Below are 24172 nucleotides of genomic sequence, written 5' to 3'. Positions count from 1 at the left end.
CCACAAGCAGAGATGATGACATGATTGAAAGGGACATTTGCTACGTTTTCTTTTCCTCCATTGATGCGTTGCTTTTAAGAGCTGTAGCGATGACAGTGTTGACGGACTGATCCATTTGAGAAATCCAAAGGGTGTTTCTACAGACGGTTCCATGGGCAAAGGCCTACAATATCTAGATAGATATATAGTTACTGTAGTTACAGTAGATAGATATGGTATATAGACTGATTGATACTGTAGATAGACCGATAGTTTTTCTGTTGCAGACAACAAAAAAGGGCAAGCACAAGAGGGCAACAAAAAGGTGAAATCAGGTACAGTACTAATTACAGGAGGTACAGCAAAAAAAAACTACAATAGTCTGCAATCTCAATCTGTACCATGTGGGTCAATTCAAGTCAAAAAAGGGATATTCCATGCTAATAATAATGATATTGCATATGATATATGATAATTGTTATGCTTACAATTATACATAATTCATATCTATATTATAATTATTAATCATATATATTATAATGATATATTTGGATTATAATAAATATTATAATTAATAATAATCATAATAGTAAGTGAACTGTAAGCCGTTAACTGGCCTGTCCAATAAATCTGTCAGTCAGAGGATACATTAAACAGTGATGGCGGCTGGTAGGAATGAGTAAACTACGAAGCGCTCCGTAGAGCACCATGGTATAATCAGTCTGCCGCTGAAGGTGCTCCTCTGCCTGACCAGAGTGTCGTGAGAAGGGTGGGCGACATTTTCCATGATGTCCCTCAGTTCAGAATTCTTCTCTCCACAACTCCAGTTACTGAGTCCAGGCTGACCCCCAGTACAGAGCCCGCCCTCCTGATCATCCTGTTGGCATCCGCTACTTTGATACCGCTGCCCAAGCACATAACTGCAAAGAAGACGACACTCGCTAAAACAGACCGGTAGAACATGTTCAGCATTGTTCTACACACATCAAAGGACCTGAGCCTCCTCAGGAAGTAGTCGTCTCTGTCTCTGCTTGTACATTAAATGGCTTCAGCGTTTCCTGACCTGGCCTGTTATACAGGAGCACCCCCAGGTACTTGGTACACCTCGATATCAACCCCCTGGATGGAAATGGGTGTCAGAGGGTCCTACTTCCTCTGAAAGTCCACCCCCAGCTCCCTGGTCCTCACCACGCTGAGCCGCAGGTGATTCTGTGCACACCAGCCAATGAATCCTCCACTAGTCCTCTGTGTTCCTCCTCCTGTCCCCCTCTTACACATCCGACAATAGCAGAGTCGTAACTTTTGAAGCAGATACATACTCTGAACTATTTATTTCTTGCCGAACCACTAATGTATAAACCACTTCCAGTGTTTTAAGCTAAGCTAATCGAGGCGAACGGTGCAGGTCTTCCTACTGCACGCACAGAGAAGAGAAGGGTATGTATCTTCTTGTCTGACTCTGCGGAAGATGGCAAATAAGCGAATTTCCCCCAAAGTTGGCATTCCTTTGATGCATAGCGTCATTCCCTCAAGCAGAAACACACAATCGCGACAGAAACATTCTTTTCTCCCAGCTCTATTATGTTATGTACTGTAAGTGCCACAACAGGCCCCGGGGTGATATGAAGTAATGGATGTGTTGAAAGTGGACTGTCTTCACCTAACAGTCGTATGTCTTGAGGGTCTGAGTGTTCCTTTTGGGGAGGATGCGCCTCAAATACTGTATTAACCCCCCCCCCCTCTCTCTCTCTCTCTCTCCCTCATTTTTTAAGTGCTTTCAAAATGGAGCACTGACACAAATAAAAACGTGTCTGTTAAGAGTACAATCACCCGGACTCTGGAGGTTGAGGAGAGTTGGCGGAGGTGTCTGTGCTCAGCCTGTATAAAAAATGGAGGCTCCTATTGAGTTGGTAGGCCTGGAGCTGCAGGCAGAGAGGGTGATAAATCCAGCCGTGCGAGGGCTTGTATCAGACAGGCCCAGGCCACTGGCAGATAAATCGGCCGGCCCGTGCCCTGCCTGGAAGAGGCGGCCGCTGTGGGCTTTCCCGCCGCTGAGAGGTATATTTCCAGCCTTGTCCCTAGCAGGTTGGGGGGGCGCTGCTCCGGGACTCGGTGCGAGCTAAATGAAACGCTAACGCACCCTCAGTTTCCCATCAGAAATTTCCATAATTCATTCCCACGCGCTTCCTTGAGAGCGCGCTGCGGGGCCCGGCGAGGAGGGGCCAGAGAGCTAAATGTGGCGGCTCTATGGAAAGGCAGTGCTGATCAACAGCTGTGTAAGGCTTTAGCCCTAATGGTGGGAATCAATCACCTGACCTCACAGCCAGGGATTTAAGGAGCGCCGGATGACTCCGTTGTCTCATGTCTAATGGGGGGAGAGCCTACAGCAGCAACATGGTGGACATTTTAACTGCCACACTCTTTCAATATTTTTCCATGCTCACATGCATTACTTTTTTTCTTCTTCTCATGTTGGTGCATTTCAAAGAAATTCTGTCATTTTCATCAATAAATATAACAGATTCTTGTCTTTCACTTGACGCTTGAATCCATGGTGAATGATTGGGGCTTATGACAGCGTTGTAGCATATGTGTTTTTGTTCTTGGTGAAAAGCTTTCTTCCAGTTTGTTTTTGTTATGGCTAAACAAATGACGAAAAGTAATTTGTTCTTGTCTCTCTTAGATTGAAGGGCCCAGTAGAAATTTATTTTGATCTGTTCTATCAGACTAAAGGCTGTTTGTATTGTATCTGTTGGTATCGACTGAATCATTATACCATCCAATAAGGAATGCTGTACTGCACTGCACTCAGAAGGTTGCAGTGGAAAAACAGCTGTAGTTCATTTTTCTCCAAGCGTGAGAATTAGGGCCAATTTAGTTCAATGCCCAACTGAAATAGCACATTCTAGAGTTCAGTACAGTACATCTTACAGCACCATAGAGCGGCTATCATGCAGCCCCATGATTCATAAGATTGTGGAAAAATAACTCTGGAGACAGTAATGGACAGTAATGGGGGTTTGCAGATAATCTGGGTTTGAGAACAAATTGTTTGTACTGACAGTGTTTAGACTACGGAAATAGGCTGGACACCAGGTGCTCCAGAAGATGTAGAACATTATTCCCTGCAGGGTGATGAATTGGTCGACTAAAGAAGGTATTCACCCCCCGACACAAAAAAAATGTTACAGTGTGCATTATGTGAAGCGTAGACCTGACAACATTTTGTAAGTGATACACATTCTCAATTAGTCTCATAATTCCTTTACGGGGGTTCTGATGAGGAACCGACTGTTCTCTAATTCTGTAAATTGTCAACCCTGCTGTGTCTAGCATATTTTGTAATTATTGAAGATCTACTGAACTGAATAAAAAACCTAAAACATTTCGAAATTAACTTAACTTAAAGAGTGCACTGTTCCTTTGTCTGATGAAAAGAAGCACTTCAGTTAATAGTGTTTTTCTGTGCAGTAGGGACCAGAGAAAAAAGAGAACCAGTCCTCCAGGGGAGATTTTGCCCGAGGCAAGACACAGGTGGAAGGAGCCTGGAGCAGGGTCACAGTAAAGATTTATACTATGTACAAAGTAAAGAACAGAAGAAAAATGGCTGTTCATGTAGCGTCTCAGTGAAGCGAGCGAAACAGCTGTTCACGGAGTGAAGAAGTGGTCAGGTAAGACAGGCCTGGAAATAATAACCACAGGCCCATCTGCTGACCTGGGACTGCATGGCCCCAGGGCTCCCGGCACAGGGCCTCCGTATGGAGCACTGCGCAGCCCCCGCCCCCAGGACGCCTGGCCCTGCCCACGCCTGCGCCTGCGACCAGGCTGCCCACACCGCCACATGCTCCGTTCTGTGGCTGCGCTCCCTCTCACTCTCTCCCTCCCTCTCTCTCTACTCCTACTGCAGACACTGTGCCACTGCATTGGCTATCTATCTACATCCACTCACTGCCATGGAACCCGATGACAGGCACTGTACTTTACACAGCTGGCTCTCCGCTGAGAACCAGGGCTATGTGAGCTGATGAAACATGACCCAACTTCAGGGAGAGTTACATTATGGAGCTCTGTGGGTTTATGGGAACGATGAGCGATTATAAGCAGGGCCGCATATGATTACAACTGCTGCTACTTGTAAGTAAAGGTGATACGTTGCAGTTTTAAAGATTCATTTTGAATTAATCAATCCATTAGACGTGTACACAGAGAGCCTCTGTCACGATTACCAAAAACAGAGGGCTCAGGAGCCCGTATCTCGAACAGTCAAAACAGTTTAATTATATCATTTATTTAGCGCTTAATAGCAGTATAAGATGGCATTTTAATGCGAGGCGGGATTCAAACTCATTCATCATATTAGTCTGCATATCAGCGATCTCCTGCCTGGGCATCCTTAATGGGTTCTCCTGGAACAAATCAATAGTTATAATTGACCGATGAGGACGGAAAGGATTGCGAAAACCCTAATAATTAAAGATGGAGGGAGAGCTGAGATTCCTGAAGATGAATTTGCTTTATTCACACAGCTGCCAATTGGTGGGACAAATGCGGAAGTGCCTGTTAACTGCAATGTTAAAAGTTCACTATAAAAACACCACTACAAGAACCAAAATGGTCAAAATAACAGGCTGAATACACTATCGGGGTTACGAACTCATCATTACCAGACTACATTGTTTTTCACTGCCAAAGTTTTCGAAATACATGGAAGTGAATGAGCCATAGTAAGCCATCAGCTGCATTCACTTCCATGTATTTCCAAACGGGAAAACAACAGTATTGTGTATTGGGCTCTAGAGCATACTGTACATATTCACCAGACACAGTACAGATGTGTAGCAAATGGCACAAGGAAAGCCTCTCTCAAGCACACGCACACACAGACACACACACTCAAATCATTGCTCCGTGACATGCAGTCAAAGCACAAAAGGCACCTTAAATGTATTGGAAAGGGAGCGGTAAACAGATTAGCATCACCACAGCACATTATTGCTGACATCCTGAAATGGTTTGTTTTATGTGCGCTGGGTCTTGAAGTTTGCGAGCAGGTTGTCACTGATGATAGAATAGAATTGATGCAATGGTGGAGGTGGAGAAAACAACAACTTTGCTGAGGTTCTCACTTTGAAATGGAGGGGGAAGTTCCAAAAGCAAAAGGCAATTTTAATTGTATCGATTCAGCCATACAAATGTACAATTCTCTTGAAAAGTGTGCAAGTCAGCACTGTCTCTGTCTCCTCAGGAAGGGGTGCTAGTTTATTTTGTAAAGCCCCTCAACCAAGTAGACATGCAATCATAGAAGGGGAGCTTAGTTTTGCCTGATCCAACACAATACTTTAAAGTTCTGTGAAATGCAAAGTGCACATTGTTCAAAGCCCTGTTTAAATATGATCAGCACTGCAAAATGCAAACTGAAAGATAATGTGAGTTCTGTGCTGGCAATTTCAATACATTTTAAAGGGGTAATGGGGCTTTGAGAAAGTGGGGAGATCTCTGTTGTTTTTTTAATATGCGATTTGCAGGTAAATGTTGACTTTTCTGCGCATATGAGAAACCCTTCATGGGAGATCTGTCACAAAGTAGGCCTTGATAACCAACAAGACAAAAGCTTCCCACACAAAAACTACCAATTATGTTGTTGTGCAGAGCAACAATACATCTCCTTCTGCATTGTTCAGGCAATGATTACTTTTTTATTTTCATTTGTTCAAAATGTGGCAATAGGTAAGCGTCTACTATTGTTCATAGACGCTTTCCATGCAAAGTCCTACAAGGCTTCTAGCCTATAGGGTACATAATGATATGTTGTTTTATCAAGTGCTTTTGTCAAATGTGGTAAAGTGGCCAATTGATTTCACCACAAACATGGAATTGCATTTGCAAATATTAATGCATTACATTCACAGCACAAGGCTGGTACATGCTGCCTGGTGACGTCTACAGTATACATCATTTGTTCAGACATGAATGCACACTTGCAATCTGTTAAGCTCTTCTGAGGTTATTAGCAGTGATTGGGCCCGCGTGTGTGCGTGTGTATGTGTTAACACACAGCTCATCAGACTACATAAGGGTGCCTTATGTGGACATGTGCGGTGGATGTCGAGGCTAGTCTGATGGGAATGGTCATCTCTCAGGTAGAGCGGGGTCCGGTGTGAGGGATGGGCCTTGCATGGCTGTCGGGGGACATTACCAGACGGCGCACACACACACACACACACACACACACACATCTCCCAGCCCACCAAGATCATGATCACATTTGATACCCAGATGACATTATTTCCCCTGCTGTGGCTACACAGGCTCATGTTTTCCACAGTGACATCTTTGCTGTGTGGGTGTTATTCACTCAAATCTATTATTCTAATGGAGACACAGTCAAACCTGAGAATCGTTGGAGGGAAAAATATATTGTTGCCGTTTTAGTTTGAACAGCTGCCTTTGTGACCAACTAGTGTGGATAATTTGTATAGCCTGATGGTGACACAGCAGAGATGGGAAAGGGGGGTCCATGTAGCCCCTTTCAGGACTGCGTTACTAGTTGGCTGGTATACGCAGTCCCTTATCTGTCCATAGCGAAATTGTCATAATTAAGTCAGTCCGCCTGGTCTATAAAGCTTGCTATTGGCCACTGCTGGTCGGAGGCTAAAGTGCAACAAATAACCCAAGTGCTCAGGTGTTTGGGAGAATAATGTCGTTCCTAATTCCTGTCATTCCAGTGTTTGTTGCACTATAGCTTGTGACCAGCAGTGGCCGATAGCGAGTGCTGTGATAGCTGGGTGCAACAGGCATGGCAGAAATCAATAGCTCCAGGGCAGAAACGCAAAAGAGAGGGCATTTTGGGCAATGCATTTTCAAAAAACATGACTCTTTTATTTACCTAAAGATTAAAACATGTTTATTAGCAGCGCTGAGCCTTCAAAACCCACCGGCAGTATCAGTGCAACCCTCGTGCAACTGTGAGTACCTTTGAAATCTCTCTGCGACACTTTATTGAGGTGCTTTGCTTTGTAGACCAGGCGAACTGACTTAATTATGACAATTTCGCTATGGACAGATAAGGGCCTGTGTATACCAGCCAGTAAAGGGGGGGTCCGCGTGGTGTAGCGGTATAAGCATCGTACTTCGGTGTAGCTGCCCACCGGGGCCCGGGCTTCACACCCTGGTCTCTCCAGTCTGGCCGGTTCCCAGAGTGGCATATTGGGCCGCTGCTCCCTGGAGGTGGTTAATCTCGGCTGGAGGGTTGGTTGCTCCACAGCGACCCCATCTGGTGTCAGTGTCACGTTCAAGGCTTGAGAGAGTCAGGTACCGTGGGGTTTCACAGGCTTGAGAGAGTCGGGTACCGTGGGGTTTCACAGGCTTGAGAGAGTCGGGTACCGTGGGGTTTCACAGGCTTGAGAGAGTCAGGTACCGTGGGGTTTCACAGGCTTGAGAGAGTCAGGTACCGTGGCGTTTCACAGGCTTGAGAGAGTCGGGTACTGCAGCGTTGTGCAGTGAATCCTACCCAGTAATAAGGGACAATAATAGTCGGGTGTGATAATAATATATAATAATAATAATAAAAGTCAGGTGTGATTGGCTACCAAATTGGGAAAATGGGATAAAAATCTGACAGCAAAAAAAAGTAGCCCATTCCCCCAAAATAGTGACAGAGCAGTGATTATGGTTTGCAGATGATCATTTTGATATGATTATGTTATCTTAATCTAGCGGGTTTTGTGAACTGGACAAGTATGCTTTTGTTCAGCTAACACCTACACAAAGATTAAAAGGATCCATCAACCAAAATAACCGTGTGAACGCTTTTTACAGTCTGCCGATACATAAAATATTGATTTGGACCTAGCAAACGCATGGCCCTGTGGGTCACAAATGTTTTCACAAAGACATTTACAGTAACTGTCTCGTTCTCACCAGAGAAAAGAATAGCCTACAGTACATAAGATAACCTGCTAACAGCCTGTTAGAAGGCAACGTGGTGTAGCCGGTCTACAGAGGTTTGGGCTGTCTTTAGATGCTGCGGCAGAAGTCTGATGATGAAGTCTGATGAGAGCACTGCCTTGCATAGAGCATGGAGAGTTCCTCCACGTTGCCTGAACCGTGGCCTCTGAAAGCACCACTAATTGCATCTGGGATTTGCTTATCCACTCCCACCGTGCACTACAGAAGGGCGAGGAGAGAGGCGGGTGTGTTAGCGTCTGGCGGTGGTGAGCCCCCCGCCCGCAGAAGCCTTGACAGCGCTTTGTACTGTGTGATTGTTCCGCAGACAGCTGAAGGAGCCGCGGTGCTCGCGCAGAGTTGTTTGAAAGCCCAAAAGGATATGCGGCTGCATCATCAAAGTCCAGCAAGCCTTCTATGTGTCAGGGAGAGATTAAACTCTTCCTGAGAGGACACCGCCTCTGATCACTCCATTCAATCGATGGGATTTGAATAAAGGAATAAAAATCAGGCCTTGTGTATCTCAGCTGTGCAACCACTGGCGAGGAAGGCATGTTGGAACTCTATCAGTGACAGACACCATCAATCACAAGTTACTTCCTCTAGTTAGCTAAAGTTGATATTAGCCTAAATAGGACACATCTGTTTGTTGCTGCTGCAGACTCTCTGACTTTAATTAATTCTCAAGTCGTTTTATTTTTAGGCGGTGTTTTTTATTTGCCGGTGCCGAGTAGAACTGTACATGTGCACCGTTCCCTTGCTCACGGTGAGGGAGCGTGCACACTGAGGAACTGTGAATGGGTTAGACTGGGCACGCACACGAACACTGGCGCACGCACAAACACGCATACATCCACAAACAACGTCTAGTCACCATGCCCGGAAACTTTGGCGTGCCGCCGGCCCGACTGCTTCAGCCTAATTTTCCTCCCCATGTTCTCCGTCATTTATGTGTCTCTCGCCGGCTGTGGAGGATAATCGTTTCTTCTCTCCACTTTTCAAGAGAGAATGAGTCCATTCCCTGGGAGCTGAGTTCAAGGGCGGGTCTTGGTAACCTGGGGAGGCGCGCTCTTGCCAAGACCTTGGCTTCAGACAGAGGAAACGGCGGCCTACAGGACCGCTTTCATGCCTGGGTTGAGCTTGGACACAACTCCAGCCCTGTTGCCCCGACTCTCCCAGATCAGGTAGTGGTGCTGATCCACTTGGACTGTCCTTGCTCCCCCTCACCTGCCAGCACTAATGGCTCTGCCATTTCCTCCGCCACCATCGGATCAGAACCGTGGCAGTTGCTTGGGTTCTGGTGCAGCGGCCTCACCTACTGATCTGAATCCCAGAGACGTGATTTTTTTTTTTACTCCTGGCTTCTCTCGGCCCTCTCCTCCAGCCCCCCATACCCTGGCCCCTTCCACCCACCGCGTCCCACAGTGGGGCATAATTACTAAAAGCCCCGGTCTCGCCACGCTCTCCTATTCTTAGCCGAGCGTTTAAAGCCCCTCTCCCTGGTCAGATGGTCAACGCTGGAGGGCAACGTGTCACACTGCATGGGCACGAAAGGTAGCCAAACAACGCCTATCGAGGACCAGGTGCCACTGCACCCGCACCATTTGGCGACCGCAACACACACACACACACACGCACACACACCATTGTGGTTGACAGTGCACAGCTAGTAATAGATGTATTGCTAGTGGTGTGTAGGCACCATCCTCCTAATACTCCCCCGTGGACAGGCAGGGTAGCTGCCCTCCCCGGCCCATACGAGCTGTCAGGACAGCTGCTAGACTAGAGGAAAGCGGTGCCCTTGACTGACTCGGACTCATGTTTCCTAACACTCAATGACAGGAATAGCGAATAGGACATGAGGCTGTTCGCATCAAAGAAAGAGAAAGGGGAAAATGGGTAGCATCATTATAGTGGGTCAGGGTTTGTTGGCTGTATGAAATTGCATTATTTGTCCTTGGACTAATTGGATTGGTCCTTTAATGATGTTGTGGAGATGTGTGCTCCATAGATAAGACAGAATTTGATTGGTCCTTATACCCATTATTCTGGTTTTCATCGTACTTTGAGTGAGCTTGCATGGAGCTTCAAAATGTTTTGTTAGAAATAGGCTTTTAATACTTCAATAAAATTTAAAGAGGGAACACACACACACACACATACATTTTTAGAGTCGTTTGTTATGAGACATCTTGTCATTTGTTCTGTTCTTAACAGAAAATGTTTTGCTTTAATATCCATCTTAGTCCGTAACCATCTATATAACTGTACAGTACAACATCAGCGCCATTCTGTTTGTTTGTTGTTGATGATCCTGTGTTTGGCTGTGCGGAGGTCGAAACCCTCTTTCGCTTGGGAGGCGTAGGCAGGGGAGGGTCGGGAAGGGGGGGGGGGGCGGCCCCCGGCAGCAGCAAAGCCCAGCCTTTTTACTTACAGCGTGCCGGAGCAGGAGGTCGACGCACACCTGACCCCTGCCCAGCACCGCAGGCCCCGCACGGCCCGGCCCAGAACCGAACATCCGGCCTGCTCTGACCCCTCCTCCGCACAGAGCCCCCGGGACCCTACCCGACCAGCCCAGTGACCACGCGCAGGCACTCTGTTACTGTAACACACACATACTGTACAGGCACTCTGTTACTGTAACACACACATACAGGCACTCTGTTACTGTAACACACACACATACAATCTGTTACTGTTACTAACCCTAACCCTAACACACACTGGCCTCAACAACACCCCAGAATGAGAAAGGAAGGGAGAGTAGAGTATGCACACACATAAAGCACACACACACACAGACACACTGCACACGTGAACAAACCACACACAGATGTGCACACACACACAGGCGTATAAATGTACAGCATCTGAGCTGCTCATTCATATGAAGAGCTTCATGTTCTTTATGTTTTTACATCTCCACGTTATCTCTATTTTCCAATTGATGTCAGGTAGAAGAAAAGATAGCTTTAGATTGGTCAATATCTCCATCTTGTGGACATTTCTAGCGCCTTGCTGTCGGAAGTGCTCAGCTGTGAAGACAGTGTTCAGTGCATGGGTGGACTCTAGGTCATCCGGGGTCAGCAAACTGCAGGCTCTCGCCCATCAAATGATGCATCTCTCGTTTTGCTTGATAGACTGTATTCTATCTGTCTTCTATTCTAGATATGTGAACGTACAGTAGATCTGGGAATATTCTATATCACAGGGAAATATGTGAGTGTGGGTCTGAGAATATACTGCCAAACAACAACAGCCATCGAAGTGCATGGAAACCCAAAACAGACTTGTAAACAAGATAGTTTCATGTGTGAAGTGGTTTGTCCACATGGGCAGGCTCTCAGGGTCAGAGTGGAGGTGGGGTAACTTTATCATGAATGTCACTTTGTTTTTGGTTGGCTAGTCAGGCCCCTCTCTTGGATTGGCTTCTCGGATGACGGCACAGGTGAGCCCCACAGAGTAACAGCCCCCCCAAAACCCCCTCTCTCCACTGTGGCCCTCCTACTACAACAGCCCTACTTTTTAATATGCAACATCTGTGCCGAGAGAGCCGTCCAAAACGGCTGCTCCTTGGAGGATGACGGCAGAGTCTGCTCAAACTTGGGGGGCCGGGGCGTTTGGTACTGCAAGGTTCTGCACAGATGTTAGCATTCACAATGTCACTTTGTCCTCGGCTACAACGCCCGGGGAGCTCTATTTTTGGGGGGGGGGGGGGGGGGGGGGCAGTGTGGTGTTTTCAACACATACTACTTTCCAATGAGATCACTTCATCTCCATCTCTCATTGTAATGACTCCACATGGTGTGTTGGCCTGGCCCCGCCCCCGGTAGGGGCTGGGTCCAGGGCAGGTCACTCTGGCTCTGGCGCTTACCGCTGCTGTATACTGTGGGGCTCTGTGGCTGGGCCTTGCTAAGGCAGATGTGAGTGGGGTATTCGTTTGTAAGTGTAAAATATAGATATTGCACTGCCCTATGTAAAATCATGCGTAAAAAGGCTTTTAGAGAGATGGGATGGTAGCATGGGATCCACAGACAAAGAAGCCCTTGTTTCTGTAAACATTCCTGATTTCAGACATTTGTAAAGGGGGGGATGAGCTTTAAGAATCATTCTACAACGACAAACCATGACCTAAAGGCGGCTTGTCATCTGGATTATTCAAGCAATTCTCAAATGACAAACTAGACAAGGATATAGTGAATGAGACGGGGGAAGACAGAATGAGAGGAGAGAATAGAGGATAGAGAGATGGAGAGGGGGTATAGGAAGCCTTAACGTTAATGCATCGCTTAGAATCATCTCATCTTTAATGTTCATCATTAAGGCTTGAGGTTTGAGCACAGAAGACGCTGATGCTATCCCCCCCCCCCCCTGCCCCTTTGAGCCAAGTCCTTGTGACAGCCCTCCACCGCATCCCGGCCAATTATCCGCATGAGCTGCGGCGAACAAAAACAGCCCATCGGTGCAGGGGAAGCGCCCACAACGCTCCTCCGACGGGGGCGGGGGGCGACACGTCGTCCTGCATCAGCCCCGGCCCCCCGTCCATCCTCCCTCATATCGGCGGCCCGGCTGCTGGAGGACGGCGAGGCCCCCCCGCTGAGAGGAGGGGAGCCGGGGTCCGCCGTCCCGCGTGGCGCGGAGAGGAGGGAAGAGGGCGAGGGGGATTGGGGGTGGACGCTACTTGGGGAGGCCGGGGGAACGAACATCAAAGCCAGTGGGAACGTTTGGTTCAGGGGAGATCCAGCACCTGGACTGCCTGGTTAAGCCCCACCGGGCGAGTGATTTGCCTTAGCCCAGGGCGTTTACTAGCCTGTGTGCGCCCAGTGAGTCACTTGGCTTTACTATGCAAATCTGTCATGCTCCTCTGAGCATACATGCACAGGAGACTGGAACCGACAGCAGAGCGATGAATCAGTAGGCTACACGGCTTGATGCAAGAAATGTGTTTACATGTGCATGTGGGAACCTACATGCACAAATGCACTCATTGTGAGCTTTAAAAGCAAATTCCACCGTCTGAAGAGTGCAGGGTGGGGTGGGGGGGGGGGGGGCGCCCATCTAAGGAAGCCATTAGCTACCTGTCCTACATATAGTGCTGGATTACTCTGACGAGAGCCACCCAGAGTCTCCAACAGAGAGCCAGTGCACGCTCTAGTGGACACAGCTGAGTTTGCAGGAGCAGCATCTTCTCCAGACAGTCCCGAGTCCCTTTTATATCATCCTATGTCCGAATATGTTGGCCATACCCTCCTAGTGAGTCCCAGCTGTTTAGAAAGTATTGTTGCCTCTGGCCTCTTTCTCAAGGATATGCACTGACGGGTAAGGAGACTTGAAAAATTGAGTTACACCGAAATAAACCTGTCTTCCAAGATGCATGTGCGCCAGGTCCAAATTGGCCTATTTAAAGCCATATACATAGACAGCCTTTGAATAATATTGACTTGCAAAGTATGCTGAGGTCGAGGACATGAAGGTAGTCAGTGTTTTCTGGCACATCATCAAACAAAGAGTGATGCAGAGTCAAACAGGTGCAAACAGGTACATCATACAGAGCAGTCCGCATATGCTCCCATTACAAACAGTGATCATTCACATTATAATGGGTACAGAAAAAAAAGTTCAGAAGTTTGTACCAGATTTATAGTAAAGGTAATTGTGCAAGGGAATTGAGTCTACAGTACATTGTACAGTTCACCTAACATAGTTGGTTGATAAAACGCTATGTGTGCAATTCACTAGATCGCTAATTGTTGGCTACATGAAAATACATTGAAAACACTGCCAATGTTTTCAAGACGACGTCTGTCTCTGTCAACACAATCTCCAGACAACCACAAGTCATACTGCCTAAGCAAATTATATTACAGTGTAGTCATCAATTTAATCTGTATAAAATTATACATTAAATGAATTAGTACATTAATACATGTTTTACACCTTTGTAGGCATTTGTATTATTATCAATGATAGAGTGAGCCTGTGCAGATAAAGTGAGCAAGACTAACAATATCCAGGAATCATACTGCCCATGAAGATGCAAGAATTTTGAGACGCTCAATATTAATACTGTGCCATATGGTCTTAAGATAAGAAGCAAAGATATGCTATTTTTAGACCAAATTAATATTATTACGATTTACAATGCATTCTTAGTGTGTCATGAATCAGCCCAAGTGGTTGGGATCTATTTTCACAAGCCCTTAAGATCACAAGAAATACCTTCCACTGGAGAGGATAAAAGGCTTAGGCTAAGTATGCTACTGTACATCCTGAGTATTCTCGGGAAAGAGGGGTCTACATGTTATAGGGGTGTTCTTGACCTCTTCTGATCCAAAGGGCTGTGGACTGAGATCATTGATGGTGTGGGGGAAAAAGACTCAACACCACACCTAGATTGCACCTTACAGTTACAGAAGGACACATAAAATACTACATAAAATGTGGGCTGGAAAGTAATTTCCACAAAACAGAGACCGCATCTATATACAGCAGCACCACTTTAAATCACCAGTGAATAGCCCAGCTGCATCCTGGTGGAATAGGGTTCCATTTTTGAATCATCACTGTGGTTCAGTTTTTAAATATTTTTCTAATTAAACTGCTTCATTACCATGCTGTGGCACTAGTTGCGTGTTTTATTGAAAACACATCTATCTCAACCAGAGCTTTCTCGCTGGAAACCTGTCTCTGCACAGCCGAGTAGTACTCTATCCATATTCATGTGAATTTTGCCGGAAGGCATTTGTGTCTCCTAAAAATAGCATGGGGAGAGAAAGAGTCTCACACAGTATCCTAACATTCATGAACACGGTGCCTGTGATTGCTAGTAAACAAATGTCTGTTTGCTGAGATCATTCCTTCACGCAGTAGAATAGACACTTGTGAATAATTGCCAGGGGTCAGTTTGCTGTGACTTTAGAGGTAGGCTACACGGCAAAAAATCTATCTTTTTTCCACACACAAATTATAATTACTGGCAAGACCGTATCAGAAAACATTGTAATATGTTAAGTACAGTGTGTGCAGGTGTGTGTGCATGCGCTTCGGTTGGTGTTATTCTGGCTAGGAAATTCACAATAAATTGTTTTATGAATCACATGAAGAATGCAGAATCACATGAAGAGGTTATTATAGGCTACCCTTTGCACCACAGCACTCTGATTGTTCCACATATCTCAGTGGCAAACACATTGCACACATTGTACTGTATATATAAAACATCGCTAAACCATCACACCACATGCTCTGCACACAATTTATACATACACTCCCCACACTCCATTCTGTATATCACGCAATTTGCATTTGTGCCTTTCTTTTTCTTGGTTATATTGTATTTTGTATTTGCACTGGTTTTTGTATTGCATTTGCACTGTCATGTCTTTGCACTGTCCTGTCCTGCACCCTGTCCTATGTCGTCTTCATCAGCATATGCCATTACCCTAGTCAAATTCCTAGTATGTATAAACCATATATACGGCTAATAAACAGATCTTGAATCTTGAGGATTCCAACTAGGAACATGTACTTAGCCTTCTGTCTCTCCACTCTCTCTGTTCTTACACTGTGTGGCTGTGTTGGACAGACTCCGGCAGAGTGGCATGTATGTCAGTAAGTCCCTTTAGGAAAGCTGCCTAAGAAGATTTAGAATAGATAAGAATAGAATGCCTTTATTGTCATTGTGCCAATTCACGGACAGTTGCAATACAATACAGTGAAGCTCTGACCAGGGGCCGCTGGGATTGGCCAGCAGAGAGCAGCATACACCAAGCTGCTCCACAACACACACTACTCCCATCAGCCACCAGAGACCACACAAGGTGAGAAAATGGATTACAGGTAAGAACGTAATTGATACAAATGTGGTTTGTTGCATGGCATTTGTGTTAAAGTAGTGAAATATATTTTAAAGAGGTATTATGTTGAGACAACAACCACACCGAGAGGCTCGTTTGTTAATTTTACTGACATAACTCAGCTAACCACACCTTACAACATTGCCCTCAATCACACTGGTAAGACCCATGCCCTGCCCAACTTAAAGGCACAGTAACCTATAACTGCTTGTGCTTCAGACAGAACTAGGCATAACACATACCTGTAATATAACCAGCCATAACATCACTGAAGTCAGATATTTACCCTGGGTAAGTTAAACTGCACAGTCAGATTGGAATCTCTTTTCCTGGTTCCGCTGGCCAAAAATAACTTTTCCAAAGAGGCATGCATCCTCATACTAATAATGCAGTCAACCCACGGTGAAAGGTCTGCAGGTCATTTCCGACTTCCTGATCACCCGAGGCTAGACTTTGTGCTTTCGGGAGTGAATAGTGGACGTGGAAAGTGTGACAACTGTGTAGCCGTGGGGGAGTTGATCCGAGCAATCCAGGAGCCAGTGACGTCAGGAATACCCAAGAATGATTCCACCTCCATGACAGTGGTGGGCATGTTTTGTCTGTGAGTGTCCCGACCTGGCCGTCGTATGCCCATGGCTCACCTGTGGGAAAAAAAGGTCTGTACACTGAGCTTTCAAAACCCACCGCCCATGTTTGTGTTCGCAAAACCCTTGTGCGACTTTGAGTACCGTAACGTTTCACGGGAGAAGGCAGGAGGCAGCAGTTCAGTCCTCCCGTATTGAACACTAGCTGTTTCTATTGCATTGCGCTAGCATTAGCCTACCACTAATGCCGGAACAAGAGACGGCATGGAATCGGCTGAAAATGTTCTCCATCAATCAACAACTTCATGGGTAAGTCGTAAATGAGGCTCTATGTCCACAATCCAGAACTACCCCTTTATTTAGTAAGTATTAGTAAGTAGGTAGTCTCACACAGCTGTAACTTTTGTGAATATGGTATTTCCCCTTTACTCTCATGGAATGGCATTCATGATACAAGATAGAACATTAATTTTTATTTTAGTGCAATTCTCACCCGTTAACAGTTATTGGATCCATAGCCCTAAAATAATGTGGAGGAGGATTTGAAGTGTCCGTTTTGCTTTAATTGTTTTTTAATAGACTTATATCTGTGGCTTATGACTCCACTCCTTCTGGTATGAGCTTCACATAAACTACTCTAAAGGGCTGAAATACCCAAGATTTCTCCACCTTGGAAAAATCACACACAGGTGGTGAAGGTCTCAATTTGCTCTACAAAACCAAATGTTGAAACAAAAGTTCAATTTGAAACAGCTGTGATCAAGTGGCCCCCACCCTCTCTACAAAATACTGTACTGTGGACGTTTACAGTGTGATAGGTGAGGCAGTGCAGCAAAATAGTTCTGTTTCAAATGAAACATTCGTTTTCGGATTGCGACAAATTTCACAGGTGAGCATATTGCGACCAGTAAGATTGATACCCTGTGCTTCCCGTCTAGGAAAAGCACATTTATTGTACTTTCTCCAACATTTCACCCGCCCCATTGACTTCCATCGTAGCAGAGTGCACGCCTGCAGAAAAACTGAGGCGATCAGGGATAGTCTTTACAGTACGTGTCAAGTAAATTTAAAGAGGTGCTCCAGTCAAAATCGGATTTTCTGGGGTTCTGGTATTTGTACTTAGAGGCAGTGTGTGAACACTCTGGAAGTGTTAAATTTGTGTTTTTCTTAGTTTTAGAGAACTAGATGAATTTTAAACTGCCATTTTCACCTCCCTTTTAAGTCTGACATCAGACTTACAAAATTGGCACTCCCCCTCGCCTCAAATTGTCTCAAGAACCCGCCCCCATGCCCGCCCGCAGAGGGATGGTTAGATTTTTTTTTTTTTTTAACAATTTTTTTTAATATGTCTATGCTTTTTATGAATGTAACATGATTTTAAAGAAGATTCAGAAGATCGAAATAAATAATGGGAGAGATGTATACTAAATTTGTGGATAGTGCAGAGAGAGCCTCCCCCCGCAGGCATGAATGTACGGTGCGAAAACGTCAAACCGTTAACTAGCAACAGGTGCCACCGAGCTAACTAACTAATTAGCTGTATAACGTTATGGGCTAACTAACGCTGCCTTGCATAATGGACAAATTTGGGGGGGCGCGGGTGTGTCACTGTTTTTAGAGGGGAGGCCCACATTGATGGAGTTTGGGAACCCAAGAGCTAGGTTAACCTTATTGACATCCTTAGTTAGTTAGCTAGCTATTGGTAGCTGAGTTAGCACTTGCTCTGTCTAACTATTCTATTAATATTATGTTACGGTCGTTTGTGACGAGGGCAAGCGGGTTAGCGTGCAGCACGGAGAAGGAGCTAGCAGAATGGCTAATAGTAGCACACCTAGCGCGGAATTTAGCATTCAGTCGCCAGAGCCTTTTGATTTTTCCAAGCCGCTCGAGTGGACGAAGTGGATACGGAGATTTGAGAGGTTCCATCAGGCAAGCAACTTGGCAGCCAACCCTGAAGAGAATCAGGTGAACACTCTGATGTATGGGAGATGAGGCTGACGATGTTTTGAGAGGCTTGAAGCTTAGCACGGCAGACCAGCGCCAGTACAGTAAAGTAAGGGATGGCTTTCAATCGTTCTTTGTAGTGAAGAAGAACATTGTGTATGAACGTGCACGATTTAACATGCGCAAGTAGGAAGCAAATGAGACTGTGGATGCATCCGTCACTGCCCTGTATGCATTGGCAGAGCACTGCAATTATGGACAGTTGCATGATGAGCTAATCAGGGATAGGTTAGTGGTAGGGCTGGCAGACTCATGGCTCTCATAACGCATGCAAATGGAAAAGGACTTACACCTCGAAAAAGCCATCAATATGGCAAGACAATCAGAGAAGATCAAAAAGCAAAGCGCACTGAAGAGTGACAGCAGTAGTGCAGTTCAGATGGATGTCAGCTCTGTGGACAGAGTGTTTAAAGGCAAGCCAAAGAACTTCATCATTTATCACTTGCCTTAATCAAAGCCTTTATTTCATACATTCGTGTGAGGATACTCTTTCCTCGTTTTGCCATTAATTTAAACAATTCCTTCCCCACCATCTCATACTTTGTATTGCTCCATTTGTACTTTTATTATTTTATCTTTTCAGCGCACAATCAACATTTAGGCCTACCAGTATTCAAACGTCCATCCATCCGTTCATCCAAACTTTGACTGCAGAGCGCATCCAAAACATACATTTCTGAAAATGACATTAAATCAAATTTCTCCATGCTTCATGCTTGATAATAGCCCTATGGAGTTGATGCAGTTTCACACAGTTTCATTCAGTGTGACTAAGATACTGTCAACCATTTGAGATATTATGAACAATGGTATAGTAAGGTTGCTTGTCTGTTGCAATTGTGTTGACATTCAGCAATCTACATAAGTAAAAGACCAGAGAGGAGAGAAGGAGATGCCCCCAGAACCTGAAATAGGGATATCTAACCGGCTGCTATAAACAATGAACAGATTCTCTGAATGTGTTCTCTGGATACTAATCAACTCCAAACTCATTGGAAACGAATAGCTATAGCTAGCTAGCAAATTCAATTTATGAAACTGTCAACTGTCCCGAATGTTGGGATGTCGGACTCGGAATACAGTCTACATTAGCTCATTTTATTTTGCTAGCTAGGGCTATGCTAGCCAGTAATAGGCTGATAACGTTATTGCTAACTTGCATTAAATGGAAGAAAATGTGCCTACCATTCTGTTACGGGCTGAAACAAACAAGGTTGTTGACTCTCTGAGTCTTGTATGTCCTCTGGATCCAATTCGAGTTCAAACATATATGGTTGTACCACAAAGTTGTGAGCATCCGGAGCATCCATTTTTCAGTAGTGTTCTCTTGACACGCCAACAAAACAAGGTATACTCAGAGGGGGAAATGTGGGCATATTAAAAGCACTATTAGGAGTACTTAAAAATGACTGAATAACAAAATTGATGGGCATATTCCGTTCTATGTCACCTAAAGATAACTGGCATGTGTCACGTTCAACCACTTTATTCCCCCTTTAAGACAAACTGAGAATAGAATAGAATAGAATTTAGCCCTAAAGTCCAAAATAGTGAACCCTTTGCATCATCACCCTTTGCAATCATGAGTTACAGGGGGCCGTCCTTCGGGAGTTCAGATCTCAGATCAGGGTCCATTCATTGCTTTTATTTGTATTTTCTTTTCTTCTTTTTTTTTTACCTCCAACTACTGCCAGTGACCTCCGCCCAGCGTGGAATGTACTGAGCTATATTTTCGGTGGCGTGTGAGTGAATGATTCTGTGACTGTTAGTAAGCAGGATTACGCAAAAAATACCAAGACCGATTTTCATGAAACTCGGTGGGGGTGTTGCATTGGCCAACCTAGAACCCGTTAAATTCTAGAGCAGATCTGAATCACCATGCGGATCCACAAATTAAAACAAAACTTTGAGTGCAGCCAGCTCCCTGTGTGGAGGCGTGGAGACACAGGGTTTGGACTGAGTGGTGAGGCCTGCAGGAGGACAGCCTGGAGTGAAATGACCCCCCCCCCCCACCCGAGGGAGGCGCCACAGAGCCATTCATCTCCATTCCTTTTCTGGACTTTGGCTCAGGAGCGGGGCCACAGACAAACTCACGTGGATGAGTTTCATGTATGAACATTAAAATGATTGATTTGATAGGAAACAATATTACTTGTGCATTTAGTAATGGTGTATACATTTCACATGTTGTTGGAGTAACAGTGGCTGTATGACTCCCATCCACAATCAAGATCTTGCGCTTTCTGCAGAGTAGTTTCAGAGCAGTCGAAAACTAGGAAAGCCCACACCACTGCCATTCAACAACTGTACTGACGACTTGCATCATGTTTAATTTTGCCATGGAAAGTATTTACCTATACATGCTCTGGCTGGCTTTGGTGTTGGCTTTTCCTGCAGACGCCGCAGGAAAATAATCTCCATGGGAACTTCAAAGTGCCAACTGCTTATCAATGAAAACCTGATTTGAGTTGTGCGACGTGCATCACGAATGGAGGTACAGTATGCGCTCTCCAAGCGTCCTTTTCTAGTTTACTAAAAAGAGAGAACAGATATCTCATAAAAAGTTATTTATTTAAGCAACCAAACAATTACCTTTTTATACATTATTCTCCCTGTTTCCTCTCAAAAAAGACAACCAACCTCCATTGCCTGAAATGCAGGAAAGAATGAGACAGGGAGACATGATAGCTTTTAGGGATGCTCCGATCTGATTTTTTTGGGCCGATACCGATCACCGATTATTTTCCTCAGGATCGGCCGATACCGATACCGATTTATAAAAAAAGACACACAAAAAACGACTTCTCCTCTTAGAATGGTCTTACCCATATTATTGTATCGATATGATGACACTGTCTTTGCTTGCATATTTTTAGATTAAGGTTGCCCATTATTATCACTTATTAACTGATGAATAGGCCCTCCAAATATTATTCTGTATATATCAGATTCAGTAGACTTCATACTTCAGTATACAGTATACCATTCGGACCAATGCCAAGTGAGTAAAAAAATAGTGTTTTTTGTTGTGTAATTGTTTTCCGTGACTTTTATTTTGGAATTCCTTGAAAGAAAAAACGTATAAAAAAACGCTGTATGAGGAGATCCTGGGAGAAAACCTGCGCAATTGGAATGGATGTTGGACGCTGTTGACATGACGTTTACGTTATTCAACTGGTGATCAAGCAACGTTACATCCAACAACAGGATCTGTATTTATACCATCGTCTGCTGTGGTTAGTCACTATTTCACGTTCTGAATTGACCCACCACTCTATAACATTTAGCTTTTAGTATCCAAGGTTGTACTTATATCTATGCCAAGCTAACCAGTTAGTATTATCCAATAAGGTTTATTCTAGCCTGAACATCAAACGCAGTCACTCTCCCCTCACCCCCCCCCCCCCCTTTTTGGAAAACTCCCCGGATCTGCACGATTCATATGAATGACCCAATTGACAAAAAATTGTATCGATTGTAGCCAAAAGCCGACTAGTTTGCAGGTATGTGCTCTATGGGCACACTCGAAAAACTCTAAAAAGTATGATATACATGGATTTCAAGTTCAGGAATTACATGGTTTATGCTTACCAAGCTCTGAAGTTGTCCTGTAAACACCATAGGTCCTTTCACCTCTGCATTTCGAAACAACAGTAACTTGTAAACAGTACTAATTTCACCGAACATACAGCAGCCATCCCTTCACGCTGTTAACCTCCGCGAAATTCGAATTCCACGTATATCATACTTTTTAGAGTTTTTCGAGTGTGCCCATAGCTAGCAACGAGCCAGGGTGCGCGCGCCGACGTTATTGACACAGAACTCTGTACTGCACAAAACAAAAATATTTTAACCTGTACTAGTCAGATACATGCCAGGGAAGCCAGGAATAGGGCTAAACATGAAATTCAGTGTCAGTTATCTTTTAACTCAGAACTAAGTGCAAGAACAGCTAAAACAAATAGATGCAGACCATGAGATAGAAGTCTTATTGGATGATTTATCACTCACCTTTTGTTTTTATCCTATGCTTGCCCATTGCTGCAATATTGGACCTAATTTATTTTGATAGCCGAATAGATTAACGTCTACAGCATGGATATACTGTTACACAACAAAGCAACATCAAGGCACAAATCGTTAACACATTGTAGCACAATGGACAGGGTCTTACAAGTGAATAGTGACAAAGCATTGGGGGAAGGTGGGGGGGTCCACTACCGCCTGTTCCCCCTGATTAGATTAGGTTTTGACAGCATGTGTGGCAATTAGAGAGAGAGAAAACACTGACGCACATGCTGTAATTTACTCTGACGACAGCATCCGCATGGCTAGCTTGACGGCTCCCAGCGCCCAGACAGGCAGGATGTCAGCTTCTCTGACTCAGGAGGGATGGGGTCCTACGTGAGGCCTATTGTATAAGCAGCCCCCATAGAGCAACACTTTACTGATCACCTGCCCAGCCATACCAGCTCCTCTGACCTCGAGCAATTAAATCAAACACAAACTCATGCATGCGCACAAACACATCACTTGCATATACACACAAAGGCATGTGGTGTGTGGATGCACACATATTACACACGCCTCTACACTATACGTGGCACTCACATACACACACGCATGCACTCTCACATGGCGACAAACATGTGCGCCTCCGTGAGATCGGAGCTTTTTGGCCTTTGCGAATCAGGCCTTCGACTCACAAGGGAGATCGGCCGGGGACGCCGACGGATTCATACCGTATGCAAAATCCAGCACGCAGCCTTGACTGTGAGCAATTCATCAGTGAGGTGAATGAAGGTTTTGATCAGGGAGACACAACTAGTGTTTCACAAAAGTGCAGCCAGACTGTCGAATGTTCTGCATTGATAATCTGGAACAGGGACCCTCCGCTTTATCACGACGGACAAAGAACAGCATTCAAAATGAAATCATTTATCACTTCAAAGACAGTTTGACAAAGCAAACCATGTAGGCTTTATCGCGGCATTATATTAGTCTGGACTGCTGTTTCGCAGCTGTTGGACTGGTCAAGTCACGCAGACCCCCCCCCCGCCTGCAGACTGCAAAGAATAGAAATGGCTGAGCAAAATGTGACTGGCCCGCAAAGCTTGAGGTGCATGCTTGCAAATGTTAGAGGACTCACATGGTACAGTACACTAACTGTCATCCACAGTCTCTGCCATTTTTTCCCTGATTCTCTCATCCCTTGAGCTGATTCTTCACTCGACATTCATTGGATTTATGAACTACATTCATGAAACCCAAGAGTTCTGTACTCTTACAAGAAGAGTCAGACAAAGCTATGGAGGATAATGTTATATAGAAACAAAAGAAAAGTATTCCCTTTTTTTAATGAACCTGACATTTTATTTTGATCAGTTGGCAGTCGGGGCCCCCTCAGTTCCCTACGGGACACCATGCGTAGGGCCCAGTCTGCGTGTCGGTACTGATGCTACAAAGGGGGCTCAGAGAGGCTCTTTCATGTCATCCACACCCCAGTAGCAATTCAAACCTGTCTGTAGTCTGGGGGTGACAATAGCACTAAACCAGACAGACGTATCTGCATTCAAGAACTTGAATCAAACAAATATGACCATACACTCTAAATGGAAAATGTCTGATGTCATAGTATGCAGAACCTGTTACACTGAGACACAAAAGCAGATAGCTGGTCTCCTTGACATTTCCAGTGCCACCAGGCCACTCTGAGACTGAAGTGGAACATACTGTAGGCACTGGACTGTAAGTCTTACATTTAAACAGCTATTCAAATGTTTAATGCAATAATACGACCCACAC

This window comes from Borostomias antarcticus (assembly GCF_949987555.1).
Source record: "Borostomias antarcticus genome assembly, chromosome: 18".
NCBI classification, from domain to species: domain Eukaryota; kingdom Metazoa; phylum Chordata; class Actinopteri; order Stomiiformes; family Stomiidae; genus Borostomias; species Borostomias antarcticus.
The sequence above is the reverse complement of the archived record's forward strand: the minus strand, read 5'-3'. Positions refer to the sequence as shown.